At 40.4% G+C, this 11,216-nt stretch overlaps 1 pseudogene; it reads right to left on the bottom strand.

The window, feature by feature from the left end:
- Positions 1-224: 224 nt before the first annotated feature.
- LOC118654664 lies at positions 225-702 on the bottom strand (annotated as a pseudogene).
- Between the last annotated feature and the right edge of the window lie 10,514 nt (positions 703-11,216).

Genomic DNA, 11,216 nt, shown 5'->3' with positions numbered 1-11,216 from the left:
GGCGAGTGGTTGGTAGCCAGCAGTCCTGGATTGCGAGAGGGATGTCCGACTGCCAGCAGTCAGACATCCCCCAAGGGGTCCCAGATTGGAAAGGGTGCAGGCTGGGCTGAGGGACACCCCCCCCCCCAGTGCACAAATTTTGTGCACCAAGCCTCTAGTCATAATATAAAATAGCAGCTCCTAGTAACTTCTTCAAGTTAACTTTCTGTATAAGTTTACTGAATTCAGTTTGCTTCATCCTTGGAAGCTTCACCAAAATTCTCCACAAGATCTGGAACTTCATTATCATCATCTTCTCCAGTAGCAAATGGTGCTTTTCCATCTACAGATTTTGTTGGGCAAAGCTTCGCCAGTCTCCTTAAACTAGTCAGACTATCTGAACCAAGCTGGATAGCATTTCTGTCAGCTGCTTTGTCACAGCATGGCTGTAATGGTGAAAGTGTTTGCTGCCAGAGATGCCTGAACTTTAGGGTTGTTAAAAGTGGATCACTATTTCCTGGAACTTATTTACCTCTCCTATACCAGAGATATTGTTTACCCCTAACTTCTTTAAAGAAAACTGAAGTTTTTATCATCTGCTATAACTGTTCTGTGAACCACTTTCTTCTTCTTTCTAGGAGCAGTTCCTTTACCACCAATGCACACTTGTTCCTGCTGTTTGGTGAGCTTCTCCTAGTTCAGTATAGTTTCTTTCATCTTGTTGGAGAGGAAATGGGGCAGCAAGCAGGAGCAGCTGAATGAGCACCTGAAATGAATAAAATCCACCATGAATTGGTGAAGAAGACTCAGCTGGTGAGACATTTGCAGCTGGAAAAAGTAGAGGACACCTGAATAAAAGTAAAATCAAGGATCGGGGCTGAAGGGATCTGCCAGACCTCTGCTGAGCCCAGGGGGTCAGAGGAAAACTGCACGGCACTGAGCCGTGTCCCTTGGGACAAGCAGAGCATCTGACTGTGGAAAGGAGGTCTGCAGGACTGCTGGTGGCAGGGGATTCTAGATCTGGGTCCACAGTCACGAAGGACTGAGCCCAGAGGAGTAGCCCCTGCACAACTCAACATCTATATCTATCAGTGAGAACAAAAATGGGTAGACCAAAAAAACCCTCAAAGGAAACAAAAGGAGGAATCACCAGAAAAGCAGTTAAGTGAAATGGAGGCATGCAATATATCAGAAAAAGAATTCAGGCTAAGGGTCATACAGTTCAGATCTTGAAGGGGAAGAGGGGCTGTTGTCAGAAGTGTTTACATCCAGGGACCCTGCAACCATGGCACCCAGGGACCAGCTACGAACCCAGTAACACTGGATCTCAAACAGTGCAAATATGTGGACTCAGACGAGCCCTGCTCCTCCTCACAGAAAGGTCAGATTTCGCCTAGATAAAGGTGTGGTTTGTAATCCAGGTTGGAGAGAGGAACACACGCAGGGGGAGTCTGCACCCACAAAGTCCGCTGCCATTGGGGCCAGCGTGATGGGCAAGTGTGGAAGGGGATCTGCAGGGCTGCTGGCAGAAAGGAACTCTAAAAATAAGCCCATAGCTGGACTGGGTGCAAAAAGGCAGCCTTGGATTTTGCCAGTGTGCTGGCTGCTTAGTACCAGGGGAAAGAGGACGTGTGGAAGAGATTGAGTGCAGATCTGGACGGTGGAGGTTGTGAGTTTGCACATTTACTCTGGCTTTTTTTTTTCTCTTTAAATCCTTGCTTTTGATTATTAAACCCAATACACAGGATCACCCAATTGGAGGCACTCACAGAGACTGCAGGGGAAAGTTTTTGTGTGGAACCTGGGAATCAGAGCAGAGAGTAACGATCAAGGAACCAGCTCTGGGACAGTCAATTCTCCCAAACCAGTATTAAGTGCAATGGGGAAAACAAAACCTAAATACTGGCTAGAGAGGACTTATAGCTCTGGAGGGCAATCCAGAAACACTGCCACCCAGGGGCTGAATCACAAATTGACTCTTCTGTAAATACAAATAAAGGCAGTCTGGGAAACAAAGAAATACTGCCTGCTTTAAAATCACGACTGTGGTTTACAACAAGAGAAGCAGTGTATCTCAGGGAACTTCAATACTCTCGTGAATACCTGACAGGAAAAAGGTATGCCAAACAGAAGAGTACAAGAAGTGACTATCTTCACTACTGCACATTTTTTTCACCTTTTACTTAAGAAACTATTTTTTTTCTTTTTTTCTCACTTGATTTTACCTTTTTAATTATTATATTTTTATTTTTAATTAGTATTACTACTACTACTATTGTAACCTTTTTTGAAAGTGTCATTTTATTTTCTCTTTATTTTATTTTGGGATTAATGTTCTGCACTCTATTTTCATTTTTCCTTTAGCATCTTTTTACACTATCTCAACTGTACCTTTATGCCAACACTCCATCCCTCACTTTTACCCTTTTGTTGCCCTGTTCTCTTACTCTATTCCTGCGTTATATTTTCCCTATTCCTTCTTTTTACCACATGATAAAAAATCATCCTACTTATAAATCTAATTTCCGATCCCCTGCTGCAAGTCCATACACACCTCTCTCTTTGCCTTCTTCACTGTCAAAATTGTTTTTCTCTTCCATTTTTTGTTTTGTTTTTCCTGTTGTTATTATTTTTTGTTTTGTTTTTTTGTACTATGTTTTATTTTTTTTAACTTTCTTTAGTTTTGCCTTGCTTTCTCTCTGTCCTATTGTTCTTGTTTGCTTGATTGCTGATTAGATTGTTTTGGGGTTTTTTTTGCTTGTTTGTGAGATTGTTTCCAGTTTTTGTTTTATTTTTCTCTTTATTTTTTTTTTTTTTGGTTGTGTTTTTCCTCTCCTTGCTTGTTATTAGTTGCTGCTTGTAGTTTGCAATCATCTCTGGATGTTTGTTGTTGACATTTTTGGGGGATTAGTTGTTCTACTGGAGTTTTCTCCCCATATAAATAGTCCTCCCCATTCTTTTTAATTCTCTTTCTTCTCTCACTTACTTTTTTTCCTTTTCTCAATATCATTTCTGCACTTTTTTTTCTTTTCTTACCCCAGTGATGGCGAACCTTTTGAGCTCAGTGTATCAGCATTTTGAAAAACCCTAACTTAACTCTGGTGCCATGTCACATATAGAAATTTTTTGATATTTGCAACCATAGAAAAACAAAGACTTATATTTTTGATATTTATTTTATATATTTAAAGGCCATTACACAAAGAAAAATCAACCAAAAAAATGAGTTCGCATGTCACCTCTGACATGCGTGTCATAGGTTCACAATCACTGTCTTATCCCCTAATTCTCTATTCTAGGGTAGTCACCTTTATTTGGGGTTATTAGTATAGGGAATACACTTGTATTCAGTGCCCTGTGCATTGTGCCTTGTTGTGTTGTATTTTATGTCTTTAAATCAATGCAGGAGAGAGAGAGTTAAGTAACCAGACACACGGAGAAGAGAGACCATGGGGAGACAAAGGAACAGCCTGCAAATGAAAGAAAAGGAGGCATCGCCAGAAAAGAAAGTAAACGAAAAGGAGGCAAGCAATATGTCAGAGAAAGAATTCAGAGAAATGGTCATAATGTGGCTGAAAAGAATGGAAGACAAATTCAACAATATGTGTAAGAATCAAGAGGAAATGAGGAAGAACCAAGAAGAAATGCAAAATGACATCGCTGCTATAAAGAACTCAATGGAAAGCATCAACAGTAGACTAGAAGAAGCAGAGGACTGTATCAGTGAGCTAGTAAACAGGTAGGAAAACATGCCCAAGCAGAGCAGCATCCAGAAAAAACACTTAAAAAACAGGAGGAGAGCCTAAGGGAACTTTGGGACAACAGGAAACAAAACAACATCCACATAGTAGGGGAATCAGAAGGAGAGGAAACTGAGGAAGGAATAGAAAGCCTGTTTGAAGAAATAATGACAGAAAACTTCCCTAATATAGGGGAGAAAAAACTCACACAAATCCAAGAAGCTCAGAGTCCCAAACAAAATGAACCCCAAAAGACCGATGCCAAGGCACATTATAATTAAATTGGCAAACACCAATGACAAAGTAAAAATCTGATAAGCAGCCAGAGATAGACAGAAAGTTACCTACAAAGAATAGCAACTGATTTCTCAACAGAAACACATCAGGCAAGAAGGGAATGGAATGAAATATATGAAGTCATGCAAAGGACGGGCCTGAATCCAAGAATACTGTACCCAGCAAGGCTATCAATCAAAACTGAGGGTGAAATCAGGAGGTTCACAGACAAATAAGGACTAAGGGAGTTTATTACCACCAAACCAGCAATGCAAGAAATGCTAAAGGGTTGGCTGATAGAAGAAATAGGAAATGAAGAAGGAACACAGGTGTAAAAATAAAAATGGTGACAAACAAGTATCTATCAATAATAACTTTAAATGTAAATGGATTAAATGCCCCAATCAAAAGTGATATGGTAGCTGAGGGGGAAACATGACCCATATACCTGCTGTCTACAGGAAACCCACCTCAAAAAAAGGACTCACACAGACTGATGGTGAAGGGATGGAAAAAGATTTTTCAGGTGAATGAAAATGAAAAAAAAAAGCTGGGGTAGTAATACTTATATCAGACAAATTAGATCACAAAGTGAAGAACATAACAAGAGATAAGGAAGGCCACTTCATAATTCTAAAGGGAGCAAACCAACAAGAAGAAATGATTCTGGTAAACATAAATGCACCCAATATAGGAGCACCCAAATACATAAAAAATCTTTTGCAGTATATCAAGTGAGAGATTGATAGCAATACAGTCATAGTAGGGGACTTTAATACCACACTATCACCATTGGACAAATCCTCTAAACAAAAAATCAGCAAAGAAGCATCAATCCTAAATGATGCACTAGGTCAGATGGAATTAATTGACATCTTCAGAACATTTCACCCCAAAGCCACAAAATATACATTCTTCTCAAGGGCACATGGCTCATTTTCAAAGATAGACCATATATTGGGTCACAGGAAAAGTCTCTTCAAACTAAAGAAGATTGAAATCATATCAAGCACCATCTCAGACCACAATGGAATAAAAATAGAAATCAACAACAATAAAAACAATAAAAAATCAATTACCTGGAGGCTAAATAGCATGCTATTAAACAATGACTGACTTACCAGAGAGATCAAAGAAGAAATAAAAACATCATGGGAACAAACGACAATAAAAATACAGCAATCCAAAATCTATGGGACACAGTGAAAGCAGTCTTGAGGGGAAGTTCATAGCTCTACAAGACTACCATACAAAACAAGAAACTATGGTCATATATTACCTAACCCTACAACTCAAAGAGTTAGAAAGAGAGCAACAAAAAAAGCCAAGCATAAGTAGGAGGAAGGAAATAATAAAGATCAGAGCAGAGATAAATTACATAGAGACAAAAAAAAAACACAATACAAAAGATCAACAAAACCAAGAGCTGGTTCTTTGAAAGGACAAACAAGATTGATGAACCTCTAGCCAGGCTCTCCAAGAAGCAAAGAGAGCAGACCCAAATAAACAAAATCAGAAATGAAAGAGGTGAAACAACAACCGATCCCACTGAAATACAAACAATTATAAACAAATACTATGAACAACTCTATTGCAACAAAAAGGAAAAACTAGATGAAATGGACATATTCTTAGAAAAATACAAGCTCCCAAAACTCAACCAAGAAGAATCAAAAACCTGAATAGGCCAATAACTACCGAAGACATTGAAACAGCGATCAAACTCTTCCAGCAAACAAAAGCCCTGGTCCAGAAGGCATTACAGAGGAGTTCTACCAAGCATCAAAAGAAGAACTAAAACCTATCCTACTCAGACTGTTCCAAAAAATTCAAGAGGAAGGAATCCTTCCAAGCTCTTTCTATGAAGCCAGCATTACCCTAATTCCAAAACCAGATAAAGACACCACAATAAAAGAGAACTACAGGCCAATATCCTTGATGAACATAGATGCTAAAATCCTCAACAAAATTCTAGCAAATCAGATTCAGCAATACATTAGAAAGATCATACACCATGACTAAGTGGGATTTATTCCGGGAATGCAAGGACGGTACAATATCCACAAATCAATAAATGTGATATATCACGTAAACAAACTGAGAGACAAAAATCACATAACCATATCAATTGATGCAGAAAAAGCATTTGACAAAATCCAACACCCTTTCTTGATAAAAATCCTCAGCAAAGTGGGAATAGAGGGATCATACCTCAACATAATAAAAGCCCTATATGACAAACCCACAACCAACATCACACTCAATGAGCAAAACCTAAAACCATTTCCCCTAAGAGCAGGAACAAGACAAGGATGCCCACTTTCACCACTCCTGCTTGACATAGTACTAGAAGTACTAGCCATAGCGATCAGATAAGAGGAAGAAATTAAAGGCATCCAAATTGGAAAAGAAGAAGTAAAACAATCCTTATTTGCAGATGACCTGATACTATACATAGAAAACCCCAAAGACTCCATCAAAAAACTACTAGACCTAATAAATGAATTTGGCAATGTAGCAGGATACAAAATTAATGCCCAATAATCTATGGCCTTTTCATACACCAATAATGAACTCACAGAAAGAGAAATGAAAAAAAAAAAACCCATTTACCATTGCACCAAAAAAACTAAGATACCTAGCAAGTAAACTTAACCAAGGACGTAAAAGACCTGTACTCCAAAAACTACAGGACATTGAAAAAAGAGATAGAGGAAGACGTGAACAAATGGAAGAACATCCCTTTTTCATGGATTGGTAGAATCAACATCAGCAAAATGTCCATACTACTTAAAGCAATCTATAGATTCCATGCACTCCCCATTAAAATACCAATAGCATATTTCACAGACCTAGAACAACCTCTCCAAGAATTCATCTGGAATATAAAAAGACCTCGAATCGCTGCAGCAATCCTGAGAGAGAAGAACAAAGTAAGTGGGATCTCAATACCAGATATTAAGCTGTATTACAAAGCCACTGTTCTCAAAACTGCCTGGTACTGGCACAAAAACAGATATATAGATCAATGGAATAGAATAGAGAACCCAGAAATTGACCCAAAACACTGTGCTCAATTAATGTTTGACAAAAAATACAAGAGCATACAATGGAGTCAAGACAGTCTCTTTAATAAATGGTATTGGGAAAATTGGACAACTACATGCAAAAAGATGAAACTAGACCACCAACTCACACCATACACAAAAATAAACTCAAAATGGATAAAGGATCTAAATATAAGTTGGGAAACCATAAAAATACTAGAAGAATCCACAGGCAGCAAAATCTTAGACATACGCCAAAGCAATTTCTTCACCGATACCCCTCCTAGGGCAATGGAAACTAAAGAGAAAATAAACAAATGGGACTACATCAAAATAAAAAACTTCTGCACAGCAAAAGAAATCATCAACAAAACAACAAGAAAGCCCACTGCATGGGAGAACATATTTGCCAATGTTATCACTGATAAGGTTTTAATCTCCAACATTTACTGGGAACACATACAACATAACAAAAATTATATAAACAACCCAATCAAAAAATGGGCAACGAACCTAAGTAGATACTTTTTGAAAGAAGACATAAGGAAAGCCAAGAGACATATGAAAACACTAGAGTCCCCGTGCACAAAAATTTGTGCACTGGGGGGGGGGGGGCATCCCTCAGCCTGGCCTGTCCCCTCTCGCAGTCTGGGACCCCTCAGGGATTGACCATCTACTGGCTTAGGCTCGCTCCCCAGGGGATTGTGCCTAAGCTGGCAATCAGACATTCCTCTGGCAGCCCGGGAGCCCTGGGGGATGTCCACTTGCCAGTGGGGAGCAGGCCTAAGCTGCAGTCTGACATCCTTAGTGCTGCTGAGGAGGCGGGAGAGGCTCCCGCCACCACCGCTGTACTGGCAGCCGGCAGCCTAGCTTGTGGCTGAGCAGAGCTCCCCCTGTGAGAGCACACTGACCACCAGGGGGCAGCTCCTGCATTGAGCGTCTGTCCCCTGGTGGTCAGTATATGTCATAGTGACCAGTCATTCCCAGTGGTTCTGCTATTAGGGTCAGTTTGGATATTACCCTTTTATTATATAGGATAGAGCCCTGGTGCATGGGTGGGGGCTGACTGGTTTGCCCTGAAGGGTGTCTCGGATCAGGGTAGGGGTCCCGCTGGGGTGCCTGGCCAGCCTGGCTGAGGGGCTGAGGGAAGTTTTCAGACTGTGCACACCCCCTTCAGGTTGGGGGTCCCACTGGTGTGCCTGGCCAGCCTGGGTGAGGGGCTGATGGCTGTATGCAGCTGGTCACACCCCCTTCAAGGTGGGGGTCCCCACTGGGGTGCCTGGGCAGCCTGGGTGAGGGGCTTATGGCTGTTTTCAGGCTGGCCACACCCCCTTTAGGGTGGGGGGTCCCCACTGGGGTGCCTGGCCAGTCTGGGTGAGGGGTTGATGGCCATTTTCAGGCTGGCCAAGCCCCCCCCAGAGACAGAAACTCCCAGCCTCTCCTTTTTTTCTAATTTTTTTAAATTCTGGGATTTATTTACCTTCTATAATTGAAACTTTGTAGCCTTGAGAGGAGCTCAGAGCCGGCCAGGGCAGGCAGGTGGGAAGCTTGGCTTCCTCCATTGCCAGAGGCAACCCAGCCTCCTACTTGCTCCAGCTCTGTGGCCAAGGCCCTGATGAAAGCAGGTATCTGGGGTTTATTTACCTTTTATAATTGAAACTTTGTTGCTTTGAGTGGAGCTCAGAGCTGGGCTGCGGAAGGCGGGAAGTTTGGCTTCCTCTATCATTGGGGCAACCAAGCTTCCTGCTTGCTCCAGCTCCGTGGCTGCCTGATGCCATCTTGGTTGGGTTAATTTGCATATGGTAGCTTTGATTGGCTGGTGGGCATGGCTTAAGGCATAGCGAAGGTAAGGTCAATTTGCATGTTTGTCTTTTATTAGTGTAGATGCGCAAAGTCACTAATCATCTGAGAGATGCAAATCAAATCGACAATGAGGCACCATCTTACACCTCTCAGAATGGCTATCATCAACAAATAAACAAATGACAACTGCTGGCGAGGAGGCAGAGAAAAAGGAACCCTCTGCACTGGTGGTGGGCATGCAGACTGGTGCAGCCACTATGGAGAACAGTATGGAGTTTCCTCAAAAAACTAAAAATGGAACTCCCATTTGACCCAGTGATCCAACTTCTAGGTATATATCCCAAGAAACTAGAAACACCAATCAGAAAGGATATATGCACCTCCATGTTCATAGCAGCACAATTTACAATAGCTAAGATTTGGAAACATCCTAAGTGCCCATCAGCAGATGAGTGGATTAAAAAACTGTGGTACATCTACACAATGGAATACTACGCTGATGTAAAAATGAAGGCATTCTTACCATTTGCAACAGCATGGATGGAACTGGACTGCATTATGCTAATTGAACTAAGCCAGTCAGAGAAAGATAAATATCACATGATATCACTCATTTATGGAATGTAATGAACAACATAAATTGATGAACAAAAACAGATCCAGAGACAGAGACACATTGATCAGACCGTCAAACCTCAGAGGGAAAGTAGGGGAGGGTGAGGGTAAGGGGGAGAGATCAACCAAAGGACTTGTATGCATGCATATAAGCCTAACCAATGGACACAGACAACAGGGAGGTAAGGGCATGAGTTGGAGGGTTGGTGGGGTATGGGAGGATAAGGAAGCATATGTAATACCTTAATCAATAAAGAAAGAAAAGAAAAAAGAACTCTTTTCAAACTCACTGGTATATTCAGTTATAATATATATTTCTTATGTGATGATTCTCCCTGTTGATTACAGTTTGTTGATTATTTCCATTTGGCACTTTTGTTTAATTAGTCTTAGTATAATTCATTCTTTTCATATTTTCAATTGTTCTTTTTCTTCAATATTTTCTGGCTGTCTATTTTTCATAAAATTTCATTTTAGTCTTACATTCCATTTGAGTTCTCCACTAATGTTTCTTTAACAATTGATCTTGGGCCTCTCAGATTTTTTACACATGGTACAGCTATGTTTCCACTTCCTAATATGTTTAAACCTTTTATTAAGTAAAATGTAACAGGGCACATGATGTTTGTAAATATGTTTACATATTATATTAAATTCAAACTTGCTGTCATTTTATGCGTCGTATTAAGTTCAAAATTGCTGTCATTTTTCTCATTACACATTATAGGAACTCTAAGCCCAATTCCAAAAATGATCAAGTAAATAAACCTCCAGAAAAACCTCACAATTTCTGTGAACAGTTACTACCTACATGTCATTTCTCAGTGTCAATGTTTTAAAATTAATGTGTAATTTGGGAAGGATCATTGGATACTTTACATAAATTTCTTCCCCAGATGAACCTTGGGGAAATATATCTAAGTATTTTATAGATATAGATGTATTTCAAAAACTGCAAGGACTGGACTATGGCTGGGTGCTCCAGTGGGAGTGGAAAGGAGCTTGGGCTAGATAAATATAGGCAAAACTTTAGAGGACTTCTAATGCTAACCTAGGGAGTTTATACTTTATCCCTTTTTATAAGCAATAAGGTCTACTGAAAACACCTGTAATTTTCACTGAATGCTTACTTTGTGCCAGAGTAAGTTATGTATGTTAAGTGCATTGTTTAATTTATTCCACATAATTGTTGTATAGGTGTTATAATTATTTCCTTTTTACAGATGAAACCAATGAATAGAGGTTAAGCATCCTAGTTCAAGGAAACAGCTACTCAGTGATGGGGCAGAAATTCAAAATTGGCTCTGACTCAAAATCCCATTCTCTAAACCAGAAGGAAGTGAGAGCAGGAGATTTAAGGTTCACAAAGATCATTCTGGTAGAAGTATGAGAACAGATTGCAGGGAGACAAGTCTAAAGGCAAGGAGACCATTGAGGATGCTGTTGTAGTAGTCAAGAACTGTTAGGCCCTATTAAGTGGATTATCCTTTGACCTAGGAGTTATGCAGACGAGTGACATGGTCAGAGAAGTTATTTAAAACATTCCTCTGGAAGCCCACGTGAAAGATGGATTGGAGTGGAGTAGTAAAGACTAAACAATATGTTGAGATTGTTGGGACTGTCACTTTCTACCACAAAGGTGCCTGTCAAGGGGGCAGGAGAAGGTCCTAAGTCCTATGGCCTCTTCTGATCGAAAAGCATCCTATACCTCTCCCCACCTCACTCCTACTTTGACGAAGTTCCATCCAGGCTCCAA

This window comes from Myotis myotis, unplaced genomic scaffold, assembly GCF_014108235.1.
Source record: "Myotis myotis isolate mMyoMyo1 unplaced genomic scaffold, mMyoMyo1.p scaffold_m19_p_4, whole genome shotgun sequence".
NCBI lineage: Eukaryota > Metazoa > Chordata > Mammalia > Chiroptera > Vespertilionidae > Myotis > Myotis myotis.
The sequence above is the reverse complement of the archived record's forward strand: the minus strand, read 5'-3'. Positions and strand labels throughout refer to the sequence as shown.